Genomic DNA, 18,911 nt, shown 5'->3' on the forward strand with positions numbered 1-18,911 from the left:
ACCTTGAAAACGCTTAGAGAAAGCTAGAGAGAAAAGCAATTACATTTTTGAAATTACACACCACTGTTCTCATTCATCTTGATAAGCACTTTTAAGGAATCCAAAAAAAGGCTAGAATATTGGTTTTATAAAAATTGTAGAGGCCTTGGTTCTGCAGAGCCAGTTTTAAAATAAATTTAGATGTACAAAGATGAAGTTTTATTTCCTTTGTGTCGCTAAATTGCTACTTTTGTAATTAAAAAGAAAAAAAAAAACCTGCAGTCTTATACTGAGGCCTTTGGCAAAAAAAAAAAGAAGTGTGCAAGATCTTTTTCTCCTTGCTCTGGAAAGATATGCAGCAGCTCAACCTGTGTTGTGCAGTCATCCCTACTGTGTCACAAGCATCTGCATTCATCCTTTTCTGTGCATTTATAAGTGTGATTGAAGTGTTGATAAGAAGCTGCATTTATAAAAACAGGACGTTATGCAAACAATAGGCACAAGATCTTAGTTATTCTTATTCCTGCTGGTTAAGCTCCCCTGTGTTCATTTAGGCATTATCTGTCTTCGTGTCTCTTTTACTCTCATTATTATCTTGCCTTACCAATTAGGTAAGGCACTGAACGGCCTGGTTTTGCAGCCTGGGAGGGCTGGGGGTCAGAAGGAGTCATGCTTAATGTTAAGTGGCTGTGAAACGTTAAAGCCTGTAAATTCATCAGGATAGTTGGCCTGGCCCACTGCAGGGCAAGGGGTGTAAGTACTTTTCTGCTTGAATTACACATGGAATAGCACTGGCTTTGAAACGCCAGGATCCACGCTGAGCTCAGCGAATGCTCCCCAAGTGCGTAGCTCCAGTCTCAGCTCTAATAGCAGGAGCAATAGGGGTTATTTTTGGAAGCTCTTGGCAGACAGATAGAAAAAGAAACTTCAAAAATCATTCTGCCTTTTTACTGAGGACCCCCTTAGGAGTACTACTGGGAAGAAGTCTGTCGACCTGCCACAGCTAATAGTCACTCAGCAACCCAGCGTAACCAGCGCTCCAGAATCAATGCACTGCAGCTATTCAGTAGTACCACATCTGATGCTTGAAAGGATGGAAAATACGATAAGTGACAGCTGCTTATGAGTGATAGTGATAGTGAACAAAAAGCCTAACGGGTACTGGAATGTCCCAGCCCTGCACACAGAAAGGACGCGGAAGGGAATGATGACTTTTCCTAGCACTGCTGCACTCTTCAGCAGGCACCATCCTGTGTGCCAGATTGGCAACTCCAGCAGCTCAACAGCAATTATTCACATGCCACCTCTGAGGCAGTGGTTTGCTACTCACAGTATCCCTGCTATATCATCTACCAGACTGCCAACTGCACATCAAGAGGTTTTTCATTTCTTGGATGAGAGAATAAGAGACCAACAGACAGAAAAGAGAAAAGGGTCAAATCTCTTAGTCTAGAATTTGTACAAGGAAAGCAAGCAACTATTTGTAACCAGTACGGACAAGGTTAAAATCTAAAGGAGGCTAGTTAACTTTGGAAAGAAGGATTTTCTGATGCACCAAAAAAACTGGCCAGGGTTTGTTACTATGGTCTTTACTACTGGCTTCATTGGGACCTCAGTTGCATATTCTCTTGGTCTGCTTGAAACTTAGCACCCGGCAATATTTAAATAATTTCTGGAATTATGGATTATTTCTTGAAATATGATATTGTCTCATTTGGATTTAAAGTAAGAGATTTCTTTGGCAAAGGCAACTTTGCTCTTTGCTTCTGACTACTATATGGCTTAGCACCTCAAACCTTTATCTCCAAATCTGAATAAATACTTGTAGTTACACCTCATCTCCACGATCTTCACTCTTCATTGTGTGAGCATAACTAAGATTGGTATTTACAGAAAAAAATATTCACTTGTTCTCAGGGGAAAGCTTTTTTTTTTTGACATAGCTGAAACTTTTTAAAACATGTCTCAAAACAATTCTCATAAACTAATCATTTTGGCAAGCTTCTACAGAAAAAAGGTCTTCAGTACAAAGCAATAATGTTATTACTAGCATGCAGAATGATAGAACACCTCCCTAAAAAAAAAAAGACAAGAAGAAATTTCATCAGGAGAGAATTGTTAAAGACATTGTAAAGGTAAAGATGACTCTGAATTTGGTGTACAAAGATGAGTTTGATCAAAGGTTAGTTTAATCATTTGTCTATACAAGGAAGTGCTGCCCTGAGTTGTCAGTTACTCTTCTTGACCTATTAAAAGTCCTAAGTGAATATTATTTTGTAAATCTCAATTGGAAAGACTCCCTTAATAACTCAGGTATGAGAACAACTTGTTAATACATACTTTTACTAGTTATTTTTTCCCACAAATAAGTATTTTCTGTCATCATGTTCAATTTTTTTTATACTGTAAGATTTTTTATCTTGCTTTAAGATAGATAAACTCCCTTTCAAATATTTATATACCACTAAGAAATATTTTCAAGATTGCCTCTGCTTGTGATTTTATCTTCACGCTAAGGGACTCAAAAGGTTAAGATTTTAATCCACTGCAAGGGATTTGCTGAATAAATATCTTGTTTGTAAGAGCTGGATTAGGACAACACACTAAACCTACTCCATCTAACTACAACACAGTGAATCTTGTCAAGAAAATAAACTCTTCTGTTTATCCTTACTTATGCACAGAGCTATGAATAACTCTTATAACCAGCTAGTGATCCTGCCTACATTATCTCGTCTGTAAACATGCCCTGCATGCTGAAACAGCTGAAAGGAACATACAGGATTAGGAAAAATCACAGAAGCTGAAAACATGTTTTGACGCAACTATGGGAGAAAAAAATCCTCTGCTCCAGGTGAAAAGCTTTATAGTCTGTCTCATCTCCCCTTATCCTCACATTGCCCAGAATTGCCTTACTTTGTCAAAGAGAAGCTATGATGAAAAGCTCCTTAGAGTGACCCAACTTGAAGGAATGCCTCCTTCTTCAATTTCCCTAAGAGATAAAACAGTATATAGGTGTCTGCTTTCAGATTATTGTTTTCCAAAAGGTATACTAGGAAAGGTTAGAAAAAAAGTTTATACTGAGCAAAAACACACACCTCAAAAGATTTGTTAATCTGTAAACCACTGCTTAAACTTTGAGTTTCAATATTTGATTTTTAACCTAGGAGATCCCAAGCATGTCACAAACCTTATCAGAGATCCTGTTTATCATTAACGTATAAATTAGTGGGTGGATTGTTTAAGGACGGCATCTAGCATTAGCCTGCAGAGGAACAGCTCTTTAATAACATAAAGGAATTTTTCACTACAATTGACCCAGGTAGCCAAGAAGGCCAATGGCATCCTGGCCTGTATCAGGAATAGTGTGGCCAGCAGGTCTAGGAAAGTGATTCTCCCTCTGTACTTGGCACTTGTGAGGCTGCCCCTTGAGTGCTGTGTCCAGTTCTGGGCACCTCAGCTCCGGAAGGACATGAGCGTGCTGAGAAAGGTCCATAGGCAGGTAATGAAGCCGGTGAAGGGTCTGGAGCACAAGTCCTGGGAGGAGCACCTGAGGGAGCTGGTGGTGTTTAACTTAGAGGCTTGGGGGGAACCTTATCACCCCCACCCCACAAAGAGGTTGTAGCCAGGTGAAGGTCAGCCTCTTCTCCCAGGCAGCTAGTGCCAGGATAGAAGGAAATAGTCTTAAACTGCACCAGAGGAGGAAAACATGTAAGTAGCTACCTGGATAGCATGGACTTCAAAAATCTAAAAAATCAGTTTGGAGTTTTTTTTCATGTTTTCTCCTCAGATTGAAATGAATTCATTTGAGAAGTCCTTGGGAAGTTGGAATTACAGCAATGAGAAAATATTTCAGATGTGAGTCTGCACACCTTAATAATATACCTGTCCAGAAAGTTTCTACATGTGTGTAGAGAATTATTTCCTCTAATAGCTTTAAAAATTTAAAAAGTGTTCTCTAATTTTTCTAATTCTACCTTTGCACTTAAATTTTTAAGTTGTTTTTTTTTTCCTATGAAGACAAAGAACATACACCGCAACTCTCACCAGCTCTCCCTAACAAAATATATTTTTCCAATAGGTTTCCTTAGAATCAAATTCAGAGAAAAAATGTTTTTACAATTTTTTTGCAATTTATAAGTAAAACAAAACAAACCTGACCATTCTTGTTGTTAGTAAAGGCAGCAGCCTCACTCTGCCTTAGGAATTTCATAAGGCACTGCATGATACTAAGTAAGTTTTTTTAAGTATTCCTTTTGCATTATACAGTTAGAGGTAGGCAGATTTGTCTGGTAAACAAGTATATTTTACTATTTACACTTTATTTCCACTATAGAATGAAAAAGAATGTGTGACCAGAAGAACTAGGGAAAAGGACAATAAAATGATAATTTGGTGTAAAATTTGGAGCATTCCAGTCAGTTAATTTGCTTTTCTACAGGAGGTGTAGCTATCTGAATTTCCATAATATAAAACCGTTTACTCTTCCACAGAGTAGGAATTTATGGAAAAAACATCCCTGTGGCATGGTTTAAGGTCAACTATTACAGTAAAACATTCATTTTCATGATACATATGAAATAAACATTTAAATATAACACACCACCATTTCTTTCATCAGCAGTGGTAAAAACAGCAAATAGTTGGTTGAGCAAGGAAGTTTTACAATTATTTGTCAGGATTTTTCATTGTCTGGTAGGAAATATCAACCACTTCTCTATAAGTAAAGATATAAAGAAGTGAACATTTCTTAGTATTCATGGATGCTTCTATAAATAAAATTATAGCGTGGATTTATTCATAAAATAAGGAACACATTCACTCAAGATATGTCTTTGTTTTATTCTCTAAAACAGTTTCACAGGATCAGCAGCCTCTTCTCAAAAAAGAGAATAATAAAATGGGGAAAAAATTATACTGGTGATGAAAGACACAGAGCTCATAAAAATGAATCATTACATATGCTGGCTAACAATGTCTCAATTTAAAACAACATAATTCCTGAAAGTTGTGTGGCATAAATAATTTCTTTCATGTGAGCAGTATTTATATGGATTTGTCACTATTACCAGGAGAAAACAAACAAATTTTAAATATGTGGTCCTAAAACTCACATGTTAGCATGCACTATCCAAAAACTGGAATCATAGCTAACAGCAATAAAAATGTTAATTTATTTCTAATCCTGTAGAAGTCTATTTTCTCTAATAGTTACGGAAATGGAAATGAAGTGGTGTCTAGAATGAACACACTGTATTTTGCTTCTTCAAAGACCAAGAATTTCAACTGGGTACTTTTGGATAAGTTGTCCGATGTATTTTATGCAAGACGTATTTGGGACATAAAAAAATGAGCATCCTAAAGGATATACAATAATACACTGGATAAGGCCTTATAAATCAAAGTGTTCAAGACTTTTTAAGAATTGCAGAGGTAGGATTCCCTCCCTTGAACCACATGACCTTTCACATATGTTTATGTATGTATGGTGCTTATTCTTTAGTATTCAGTGTATCTGTATTGGCAAGTAATACATCTGGTGTTGAAAAAAGAGGTATGGAGAAGTCTTTTAGAGTGAATGTCCTGCAACCTCTGTCTTCAGGAGATGTAGGATTTTCCCTCATCTTTCCCATCTATTATGAAAACTATATGAATCTGTGCACAGAGATGTTACAAATATATTTCACGTTACTATCTGTCTACATATGCCCATACCTTAAAATGGGGATTTTTTTTCCTTACATGTATAACTCTTTCCTCCCTCTAGAAATTCTACTGCTCTTGTCTGAGGCAGTGGGCCCAATATTCATATTCAGTATCAAAACTGAGGAAGGTCATTTTCAATCTAAATAATAGAGGAACACTAATGAAATCACAGAACTGGAAAAAAAAATTAAATGCATTACACTGAAAAACAAACATCTACAAAATCCCAAAAAAGTTTGCTGCCTAAAAGGCTATTGAGCAGATGAACAGATTGCTGAATTACTTATGCTCTTCTATAGGTACATATACATGCTTTAAATAGTATACATAACAACTATATTAATTTATAGTGTGTCCATTGTGTCAAAATTTCCAGCTCCCTGAAATAAACCCACATTTTGCTCTTGAAATGTTTCTTCTGGTGTCCTTCCTTAAAAATATTGCACAAAAGACATGTGGTAATGCTCTGATTTAAGGTAGGTCAAGAAAGTTTCACGTTATCACTCCGAGAAAATGGGATAAGCAACTTAGACCATTTGCATGCAGAGAATAATTCTTTTGGATCCCTTCATCTAATCTGTCTTTGGTGTCAGCCCAAGAGACAAAATGCATGTAACTGAGCAGCCTTGTAATTCTGGCACCATTAAGCAGACTGCCCTCCCGTCTCTTCCAGACCTCCTGACACTTGTTTCTAGTCTGCATTGTCTGATAAAGCCCAGAGTCTGAAGGCCTTCCTTGAAGATCATACTTACCAAGAGGAAAGACAGACTTTTCCCAAGGGCTGGAAAAAGAAGCCACATAAGAAATGAGGACTGAAAAGCCACATTTGTGAAGGGTTCTATTACCTGAACAGGACTGCATTTTACTTGTGACCTTCTCTTGGAACATCTCCATGCTGCACCTTCCAACCGTGGCAGCACTTCAGCAGACTTTTGCATTGTTCTGACCCAGCTGCCTACACCCTCACAAGACTGCAGTGGTGAATTAAGTCTAGTATCTGTGCTCCATTTGTGTGCAAAAACTTCAAAGGCACAAATAAATTCCACTGCTTATTTATGAAGCACTTTAGAGCTCTGGCAATGGACAGGTATTGATACACAACCAGAGGATTACTAGCTTGAATTGAAATGCCAGTGCCAACTTTGGAGAAAAACTGAGATGAAGGCAACAACTTGAGAGAGTGAACCTCACTCTAAACTTCAAAACATGCCACAATGCTGTTGTTTCTGGCAATCTGAAACAAGTCTCTTGAAGTTGTTTTCCTAGGATCCACATCTGTTCTCTAGTGTTGGAAAGTCACAGTGGGGAGGAGGTTGGAGAAACAAACATCAGGCAAGGGGACTTTTTTTAAAAGGTACTAATTCCCTACCTATTTCCATGCCCTTCTATTTCAGACTTTGAAAGTATACCATGCTCCAGTAATTTGGGAGTATTATTGCCTGCCTCAAGCCCAAATTGTTGCTTCAAAATGTGGAAACTGTTTCTGAATTTCCCCAGTTTTCACCCTTGCCTAAAACTCTTCTGTAACACTCACAAATGTTCTGGTTTCTTTGTCAAGGCAGATGCTTCTAAAGACAACCTGAACTACCTTATGCCAGAGGATGGAGATATATTAGCATTTCCAGGCCCAGATAATCAATTAATTGGCAATAACTACTAGAATAACTCAGCCTTGTCTATCTGGTCTCATTACTCAGAAACAAAGCACAAGCATGTCTTTTCTGCTGTCACTTTTGTTCATTTTTTCTATATATTTTGCTAAATCTTAGACAGCATCATATTTGAATTTATTTAAAAATCATGCCTCATATTACTCTTCAGTATCTCTGCTTTGCCCTGTATCAGCACAGCATATGGAAATTGGGTGCTCTGCTTGCTGGGCTGCATTTTCAGGAGGAGAAAGTGGAGGTGAGAGTGCTTATTAAGAACACTGGGATGATCCAGTGAGGGTATGGCTTCTACCTTTGCATCTGCAGGGATGCTGAAAGTGTGACCATAGACTCTTAACTATTCCTTGTCAGCGCAAGAGCAAATATGATTTTGCACAGGCCATCAGCAGCCACAGTCAGAGGCTTGGTAATATTATCATAATCAGGTGAAATCTGTGAGGGGTTAGGAGGAAATAAGATATCTCTGCCTCAAGAACAGAAACGTCCTTCAGTTAGAGGAGATTCTGGGCCTGTACAGTTTCAGCTTTGCTGTTGTTATCTACTGCTGATTGTTTATCCACTTCAGGATGGAAATGCAAGTACCACATCCACAGAGATAGACCAATTGGTGACATTTCACAAATATTCTCAGCTAAAAGGGTTTTCTTATATGAATAAACTCTAAACATCCACGTTGAACATAAACCTAGTTGACCAAATTCAACTGTCCAGTCCTGACCTTCTCCTTCATAAGTTTTATTCTTCTATATATTACTGTTTGAAGCCTTTCCATAATTTATAACACGTTATTCCACACTTTCTTTAGCTTTCAAAGGTCCTAAATAAAGACCAAAAAACACTTCAAACAACTTAATCCTTCCTAGAAAAGGCTGTTAGCATTCAAAGATGACATTACATCAAAAGCAAAGGTTAAACTCCAGAATGCATTCTTTGAATGAAGTAACAAAAGCTCTATTATAGCCTTTGATCACTTGAGCTCACCTGTAGGAAATGTTACACCTTTTTATTAAACTGTTGAATTGTCTTTGCTGTACAAGCTGGAGACATTCTTGACAGGCTTAAAGTCGTTAACACCTCTGAGGAATGCTCAGCAGAGCCTATAATACTCTCTCGTGTCTATGCATGTTAGTACAGCAACTCTGTAGTTTCCTAACAGCCCAGGCACTCTTTCCTTTTCTTATTTCTGTAACAAATTTATTGAAATGAGTGAAAAAGTAGTATGTTGACAAAATTATCCGTGACACAGATGTGCACAGCAAAATATTTGACGCTATGAGGAAATAAAGACCCTATCACTAAATTAACAAATGTATTGAAATACCATGAGAGGATTTTAAATAAATCACCACTTAATTATTGAAAAGAAAACCAAAAAAATCTGCATTTTTAATTGGTGGCTGGGCAATACATTCACCACTGTCCATTACCAACTGCTGTACACAGAGCCAATTTATTTTTCATTCAGATAACCTGCATTCACATTCTCACACAAACTGACACACAAATACCTGCTGTGCTTTTCCTCTCTCTCTCGAGCATTAACTACTTGTATATAAATGTATATGCATGCAACTGTGGACTATGAAAATAAAAATAAAAATCAACATTATATCTTTAATTTCTCTTCTTTTAAAGATTGCTGCATGTTTATTTAGTTTTAGAAGCACTGCCAAGTATAAACACGTCTTCTCTTGAAAGTAAATAAATAAATAAGCTTATAAGGATGTTGTGACAATCCAGACTGCTATTTAGTTCTAATATCTTTAACAATAAACAGCTGAAAGCTATTTTCCCCCAGCCTCTGTGGATCCTTTATTTTTGCCCTTTTATTTCTTCTGTTCTTTTGCACAGCTCATCTCTTCATGCTTAAAGATTATTTTTAATAAAGACTAGCATTCCTACATGGATGCACTCTCTCAGACACACACAGAACTAGGAGCTGATTATGCTTTTGTTCCCAAGTTGTGCTCTATATACATTACTTCTTACATGTCACAAAGCTTTTGAATATTTCTAATACACTTTACACTTCAGGTTCTGAGACATCTTCTGCCAAATAAGCACTCACATACATGAAAGCTGACTTCCAGACCATCCCTGCATGCACATACAGAAAGAATTCTTACATAGAAATGAAAGCTATGAAACAGCTGAGAAACACAGGGAAAACAACTGCCAAATATAAATGACGATAGATTTTTTAAAAGAGCACGTATCCTTCAAAAAAAGGAAATGCACCTGCTGTCTGCACTGCAGCTGAAGCCTCCCACACAGCCTCATGCAATCGGCAAAAACTAAGCTTACATCTTTCTTTCCCACTAGATCTATGATTTTCTTAGAGAACTTCTGACTTACTCATGCTTCTATTTAGAGATAACTATTCAGTGGAGGCTTACAGTGAGCTTCTGGACCTTAATCCTGTTGTCTCGATTAGTCTCTCTAATGATTACACAGTTTGATTGCCTCAGAGGGAGGTGGAGAAGAATGGGGTAGAGTGAAGGGAGCAGTTTGTGTAGTCCCCATTAGCTCCTGATTACAGGAAAAACAAGATAGCATCATGTTGTCTGAGTTCAGTGGGGAGGAAGGTAATGAGCCTCAGAATAATTCTGTACAATCAAGAGATTAGAAAGATTAAATGTAATCAAACCTTTCCTAAAACAGAAGTGATGAGCAATATGTTTTTAAGTGGTAAACACTGACTAATTTGTTGACTCATTTGTGAGGGTCTACCAACACAGTGAGAGCACTAGTGAGAATAAAGCAGCTGCCCATACCTGTTTCCATGCTGAATCACATGGAATGGATTTAAGATTGCTGTGCCTATATGACTTTATTCACTGAAGATTTCTGTCCTTCTCCCTTTTCTAACTCAACTGGGCAATAAAAACTCAGTATTTTCTAAAACTATGGATTTTTCTGTACCTTTGGGTGACCAGAACAAATGAGCAAAAGCTACCTCACTTGGAAGAAATTTTCATCAGCAGTTTCTTCTTAGATATGAGTGATTTAGAGTTTGTATTTTTCATAAAATTTGAAAATGGCTTTCATAACAATTCAATCAGAAAAACAAAAATATAAATTTATTTGCTAATTCCTTCTGAAAAATTATGCAATACAAAAACAAGCCTAATAGACTTTTCATTTTTCTACTTTTGATCATTTCTTAAATTAACAATTAATGATTTTCTTATTTCATTTTATGAAAGTAGCTCATTATTTGCAGTAACACACAGAATATCTTCATCAAATGTCTTCAGTTTCTGGAGAACAGTTTAATCTTTTCTGCAAGCACGGTGCTGTCAGATGCAGAAACCAATATTCACTCTGCACAGAAAAGTCCTTTTTAGTCTTCACAAGAACTCTACTGTGTGATAATATTCACAGCAGTGAAAACACAGGAGCATATCCACATCTATTTGTTCTTCAAAGCTTGTAGAAGGTGATGGATTAAACTGAGAGCAGCTCCTCCAAATGGAAAAAAACATATCCCATCCTTATCAAGCAAACATCATGTCTGTGCTGCTTATTCATTTTTAAAAGTCATTTATCCCCTAATGTTAGCCTGCTCCTCCCTTCAAGTAACAACATTCAGAAGACAGGAGTAACTGCAGTGAAGTATGAAAGCAACATGTCCCAAAATGATCTGGAAAGCGAGTGCAACTCCTTCCTATGTGTGCAGTAACACCAGAAGAATGGGGGAGCTGTGGTCTGTCAGTTGCTTTCCTCACAACAGCAAAATAAAGGTGATAAATAAAACTTTATAAGGACTTCTTGTAATTGGTTTAAGATTATATCATGTCAAAAGAAATTAGTAAGGCAATCTCTGTAAGGAGAGAGACTATATTTTATGAGGTTAGGCAGCGTAACCGGACAATACAAATTTCTGTAGTCCTTTTTCAGATGAAATGCAGGAGCTCTTGGTTTCCAAAATGTTTTAGTGCATGTAACTCCACTTCCAACTAACTCAAGGATCTAAAAATGAAAGTAAAAGCGTAGGAAAACTGAAAGTTTACAGTTCATATAGACACATGGGCTAAAGCTCACAACAAACTCAGACACAGCCTGGAAAAAATTTTGAATTGCTCTTGTCTTCAGATACCTGGCCTTCAGTCACCAGGATGAGTCTCAGATTAGCTTTCCCAAATCTGTTTAATTCATAGGCCCTATGCCTATCACAGAATCATAGAATAGCCTGGGTTGGAAGTGACCTCTAAAGGTCATCTGGTTCCAATCCTCCTGCTGTGGGCAGGGACACCTTTCACTGGACCAGGTTGCTCAAAGCCTCATCCAATCTGGCCTTGAACATTTCCAGGGGTGAGGCATCCACATCTCCAAGCAACCCATTCCAGTGTTTCACCACCCTCACAGTAAAGAATTTCCTCATTATGTCAAATCTAAATCCATCTTTTTTCAGTCTAAAACCATTACCGCTTCTCCTTTTTCAACAGGCACTACTACAAAGTTTGTCTGCTTCTCTCTTCTAAGCCCCTTTAGGTACTGAAAGGCCACAATCAGGTCTTCCCTGAGCCTTCTCTCCGCCAGGCCAAACAATCCCAACTCTCCCAGCCTTTCTTTATGAAGTAAGGACATCTATCTACACAGACTTTCCACCAATGCCTAAACTGGACAGCTCTTAGCACCACTCTTTCCCCATCTGGAGTCAGAATCTGCGGTTTACTCAACTTGTAACAGAACACAAATTGAGTAATGGTGGGGAAAGAGGTTTATTGACAATCACAGAAAAACTCACAGGACTGAGTTTTCCAAATACAGGCACCCTTCTTGCTGGAAGCTCAGACTCATTGGGAAAAGTATAGGCAACAGCTGAATTACAGGTCTGAAAGAACAGGTTAACACGGATGTTTTAACAAAAGAAAAATAGCAATTTTCAAATAGTCACCCCAAAACTGGACTTTTTTTCAGCTCACTTGTTCAGTAACCTTGGTAATCATTAAATGAGTTTAGGGATTCTTTTGACACATTATTCATCACAAGCAGAAGCTAGAAAGTCACAGCACTAAAAAAAGAAGTTGGTTGCCCTAGGCATGTTTCAGCTTACTGTCAGCTCAGTCTGTTCTAGTGTTTCACTTGTAATAGCTCCCTTGCTGTACTTATGACTAATAACAATAAAATATTAACAAAATAGTTTTGCAACTCTAGAGACAGGAATGAAAGATTTTGTTGTGTCCTCTGTTTTGTTTCTAGCCTGACAAGTAGTTTTGTTCTCATTGCTGCTGTAACATTTTGATGCCAAAGGGATCAGTGACAGCACTACTGCTGCGTTCATTGCTGGTCTAAGAATAAACAACCTGGTATGCTCTCCTCACCTTAGAGTGATTTTTTTTCATTTAGTGCCTCTTCCTTCTCAACTAGAACTTTCTAATACCCTCCAACTTCCTCTAGCTTTTCCCACTTCCTCCCAGATGTTGCTAAAAGTCATGGTGATGCTTTTTGTCCTTGAGCTGCTTCGCTGCCCATGTTGAGCTCCCTTTCATCTCTTCCAGCTCCTTCTGCACTCATTCAGCCTCCAGCTGCAGACCTTAGAGCTGCTCCAATTCCCAGAGCCTCCAGAGTGATGCTTTCTTCAAAAACCAACCCTCTCCCCCTCTGCACTGCAGCAATGGATGGCAAAGGTTTGCTAGTTCTCAGAAGGCTCTCCTGTAAAATCACCCCAAAATACCCAAGAGATTAAATTTGAAATTTTTAACAATATATTTTTATTTCACTGCTAATATAATATATAATTTAATTTAATTACTGCTTGTTTTTAAACATGCCTACAGGCCCCAGGCAAGGTTGGGCACTACCCATAGGAATAAACAGCCCTCAATGCACTTTGCCATATAAACTTTATCAGACCAAAGATAAGGGAAGCAAATACTATAATACTTATTATTTCATTTCACTCCGAAGTACAGCTGAATTTGTGCAAAACCTGTGGCAACTGCAGCGGAAGTGTTCAGGCTGTACTATGAACTTGATACTTTGTATACTGAATTCAGTTTTTATCGTTTTCAGGGTTTTTTGCAAAAGCTTCATGTGGTTCTAGGACTTACAGAATTATGGTCTATTTGTTCCAGCACAAGTACCTTATGAACAAGGTGTCTGTTAAGGGTTTCTCAAACATCTCATTCAAACTAAACTCTGAAGAAAATTTAGTTTCTTTTAACCAATTAAGGTCTATGTTTTTAATCCCTTGGGTGATGTCACATGAATGTACAATTTTATGTGCAAGGTAGGATGGATTCTTAGAATAAGAACAAATAAAATTTAAAAGAAAAAACAAGATAAGATAACATAAGATAAGATAAGATAAGCTCGAAAAAGTCAGGCACTAACCAATAATATGAAGGTTGACTTATGCATTGTCTGTGTAGTTTGTAGCCTGTAATTCAAACCAAATGATGCCTTTAAAATATGTTTTGCAAACCGTGTGACAAGATTGGCAAATACTTGTGGTCTCAAAGAGATTCCCCTTTGTCCTCGTGTTGGGATTCTCACCTCTTTGTGGTATACCCACAGTTTGTCCCCTCAGACTCTTTTATTCTGATGCCTTTTTAATGCTAACACCAGTCAACTCCAGATTGCAATATCCCTTGGCATTGTAGTGGTGATATGATTCACATTACCACCGGCACTTTATCTCCTGATAATTGCATAATTAACTTACTGTGTAATTACCATTGTTTCCAGCAACTTGTTACATGATTGCCGCCTCGTTTCCACAAAGCAGCACATCTTGGTTTTGACATGGTCAAACCATGTGATGTTTGGAGACTTGTGAACTTCATGATTTCCAGAGGCTTGAAAGCTGGTTTGTCATAGCTCATATGTGGAAGCTGAGTCAACTTGAGAGGGGCCATCATACTTCCATACTTACATGGGCAATGGCAATCTCTCTGGAACCTCCATACCAGAAGATTTCTGTGAAGAACTTATACATTCGCAAAAATAAATACATTCTAGATGCATGGAAAGTTATATCAGCAACATTTCAACACAAATAGATATGCTAAGCACTGCATATGTCACAGTATGCTGGGGTTTTATTTTTCTGGGTGTCTCTTTTATATACTACAGTCTCTACACTTTTCCCCGTTGTCTATTCTTTGCTTCTGTTTTCAACCCAATTATTTTTTCTTAAGGTTGCTACTCCATTTCTCTAAGCCCTTGCATTTCATTCACTTATTGAGAAGAATTTTTAAACAAGATTTTCAAGGCATCTCAAGAAGAGGCAAATGTGGTCTTCTCATTCCACTGTCTTGCACAAAAAACAGGAAAAAGGTGTTCCCAGTGATTCACTACAAACATGGCACCTTTTGAACGCTAATTGTTATCTTCATTTTTCTTATGCACAGGTGGACTGCTCATTTTTGTTCCACCTCTGTTCATTTTTGGTAAATACTAAAAAGAATCAGGAGCTCCTTGCAGTTCAAACTGACAAATTTTTCCCCAATCTTTGGATTGTATGAGCATTTAATAGCCTACAACCAGACCAAACACTGACATAAATGAGGATTATGTCTGCAGATCTGTAGCAGAAACAGAGTGGGACAAACCTATTGGGCAATCTGGGAGCTGATCAGTGGGGTCTAATCCAGCATGTGACACACTCTTTGCTTCAATTTCTTAGGCTGGAGGCCAGGAACACCTATTCTAAAACAGCCTTTTGAACTTCCCTGAGAATGCCGAATACATTATACTGTATACGACCACATTATTGTTATATATAAATAGTTAGAATTGAGTCTGGATTCAGATGAGACCAAAACCACTTTTTCTATTGAAGACTTCTCCAGTGAGACAGGCCAGAAGGGTGATGTTCACTATTGTTTAAGTATCTGCCAAACTGCAGCTTTAATATTAATGGCTTATTCAGGTCATGCCATTTCTTAACAGGTTTTTTTGTATCATCCTCTATGATATTTATGCTAATGGCCAAATGCTTTCAATGAACTTAATTTCCAGCTTCAGTGAAATAACTTCTACACATCTAATTTAAAAAGCAGAACACTTAATTTAAACAGAATATACATAAAAGGTTTTTTTCTCTTTTGCCTTATACTGCTATTGTTAAGCCTGAATCAGATATGAAATCTAAGCTTGTTACTGGGAAAAAGTACATTCAAATTCAAAGTTTAATGTTACTCAGCTCTCCATACAATCACTGCAATAACACTTTATCTGCCTATTATGAGTGTCCTTGACAGAATGTTCGCCGAGCTAATCATTTTTAGAAAAAAATTAGAAATGAGGGCAAGAGGATATGTACATATTTTTGTATATGTGTGTATACAAGTATATGTGCTCTTGGGTATGATTATTTTCTGCTCTGGACATTTGCAACTTCTTACTGAAGTCATAAGGCTTCATATAAATCAGTATAATCTAAGCAGGGAAATAAGAGCTTCATGATTCAGTCATGTTTATAAATTCTTTCAATTACATAAATAGTTTTGAAATTCTTAAAACAATAACCATTTTTGTATATTGATTCATTATGTTATTGAAGAAAATGTTGGTGTCAAATATAATCCTACTCAGTGGTTATTATGGTGAAATCATATACCCAAACAACAAAAACCTTCAGAAAGGTATGGTATGACTCCATTCAACTATTTACAGTTGCTGGCCAAATACACATTCTGGTGCAACTTCTATTTTAACCTCCTAATGAAACCTAATACTGCAGATTGGAGTCTATCTCCTCAAAACTGCAGCTTACAGGATACCTTTGTGGTGCATTAATCTTTTAACCCCTTGAGGCATACTGAACATCAATTACACAGTGCTGTTGCCCAGAGGTGAGATATGTGAGCTGGAGCTAAAGACAGACTACAGCAGCAGCATCTTACACACAGATCATGAGCAATCCATCTTCTTCAGGTTGTGGGGGCAGAACAACTTTGGAAAGCCATCAAGGCGTAATACTGTATTTGAGTGTATTTGCAGCTAAAACTAACTTGTCACACAAGGAAGAGCTCACAAATCATCCTGACCCTCCTGACCCCGTGCAATCTGCTGCTGAGGAGCATAGGCTGTTAAAGAGCCTCACAAGGTCCATACAAAAGAAGCAAAAAGGGGCTCTTATAACTACCCTGGATTTCTCAGAGCATCCAGTTTAGGAGGAGGATGGAAAGTAAATACCACGACCAAAATTGAGGGTTATCATTGGTATTGCTTAAAGACAAGACGGGTGCACTTTGATAAAAAAAGGATAAATCAGCTCAAAAAACACAATATGAACCCCCTGCTACTGAGATTTCCCAGCAGTTGCAAATACTAAAAAGTGAGGTTTTCCTACCTAATAAAGCACCCATAGAAATTACAGTAACTATATGCCTGCTCTCAATTTCCTTTCAGGCACTAAGTTTGTTCTTAATGTGTTTGTCACATTAAGATAGTAACAGTTTTTATTGCTTTAGGAAGTATAAATCTAAAATATACAGAGTGGTTATGAACTTCAGCTTGCTTAAGGATAGATGGAACTGGTACCACCACTTGGAAGGTCATCCAGTGCTTGATGTTATCAGCCTAGATGTCTGTGTCACAAATACATGTATACCTTTTACAGGCAGCTACCTACAGCTTCATCAAGGCTTACCTGGATGGTATGACATGTTGTATCTATTGAAAAACTCAACAAAGCAGCTGGTTCAGGAAACTTCTAAAACACTGATTAAAGGATGCATTGACTGACTAAGGATAACCATATATTGAATAATTGATGTGTTAGAACGTGATAGATGCGTGTTCCAAAGATTTTCAATGAGTCATCCTGGGGCTGAAGAAAGGGAATGAGTAGCCAGGAACCAACAGTGGGGTCAGGCTCCAAAACTAAGAGTTCCTTACCTAATTTTTTTATTGTGCCTTTATTTCTATTTGAAATAATAGCATGAAAGTAAAGGAAGTCTGTATTTGTCTGTGTTCAAAGCTGTACATATCTTGATATCTATTGCACAGCTAATGAACTATCAAAATCAGTGCACATTACAGGATAATTTCTTTCTTCGGAAATACTGGGTGTACCTCTTCCTGTGGCAATTTTTTCTTGAGGTTGGTATTTACTTTCTTCTCTAAACTTCTTATTATTAATTCATGTTTCATCTGACATTGCTATTTACTGTGTTTCAAGAATATTTCCCATTTTAGAGATATCTTTTAATATAAGAAGTGATCTATTCTGGCTAAATGTGTAAAGGCATAAATATTTCTCTAGAAATCAGATAGAGAAGCTGCTACTGTAAAAGTCTGTTAACTCCTGCTGTTTGTCCAACTTGTCTGTGACATCCTTAAGTCAGTCAAGGCTGTCTGCTCCTGCTCACAGTCACTACCACCCTTCACAGATGCAGGTTTTTAGAAAGCAAAGCAGTTTCCATTGGTCTGTGGACCTGCCCAAAGTTCCTCAGTAGCACAGGCACAACTGAATTTGTCAGCTTTAGGATAAGGAACAAATAACTTACTTTTTTTCATACATAGGGTGGTAACATTCATTTTTTTACTGCAGCAGAGCAGGTGCCATTTTCTACTCATGCCCAGTCTCTGCTTAAAGATAGCCACAGTTATCTCTATTTGCCTACCATTTCTACTCTTGCCTTCACTTGCAATACTATCAGTATTTTACATACCTGAACAAAAGCATGAAATATTTAGGAATTTGCTTGAACTGTATAACCAAAGAATTAAATGCAGTAAATAAAATGCCCACTTTAGTAAAGTCAAACATTACACAGATTATACCACTGCCTAGAATTAGTATGTTGCAGCTGCAGAAGCGTGCTGTGGTGGTAAAATAACTTTACACAATCACAACCTTTATTCAAGGGGGAGAAAGACTGGATTGAAGTTGGGTATTTTGCACACACATAAACAGACTTGAAACTGGCAGCAGAAGTGCTGGGCTTGCTGAATTTTGTGGAGTCACTGATTTTAGTAGGGCTAGAGTCTCATTCCCTCTTTTTTTTTTTTTTTTTTTTTTTTAAATGTATTGGAGGGGTTGGCAGCATCTTTCATTAATGAAGCAGTAAGGGAGAATCTTAGCTCCGTTAGATCTTTTACTTCTAGATAGATAAAGCTAATCTAAAATAGGCTCCCTCTAGGGTTAATGGATGCAGATAGACATCTCCAGAGGGTGTTTTATCCCACCTAGTTTTGATGTATACCAAGGAAGAACTGCCCTCAGGAGATGCATGTTTCTCTCTGCTGATTATAGAGAAGATATAAATGACTAGTGCATTTAGGTGTCTAGCTTTCAGAGAGATAACTTTACATTAAGCAAATACCACTTTGAATAGAGATTTAGATGTAGGTATTTTATAAAATCTTGTGATCTCACTTCCAAAATGAAAATAAAAATGCAGAATAAAGAAATTATCCACTAAAACTGCTGTATAGATGCATGTAAAGAAGTTAATGGGTCTCTCCCAACAACATTAAACTTTCCATAACATTCTAAATAATCTTTATTTCTTTGATTGGTCTGACTAAAGTAGTTCCATGTTATATTATCTATAAAGCCACACAACTAGAGTACTATTCATTGCCTTCATACATGGA

This window comes from Corvus moneduloides, chromosome 1 (assembly GCF_009650955.1).
Source record: "Corvus moneduloides isolate bCorMon1 chromosome 1, bCorMon1.pri, whole genome shotgun sequence".
Classification (NCBI taxonomy): domain Eukaryota; kingdom Metazoa; phylum Chordata; class Aves; order Passeriformes; family Corvidae; genus Corvus; species Corvus moneduloides.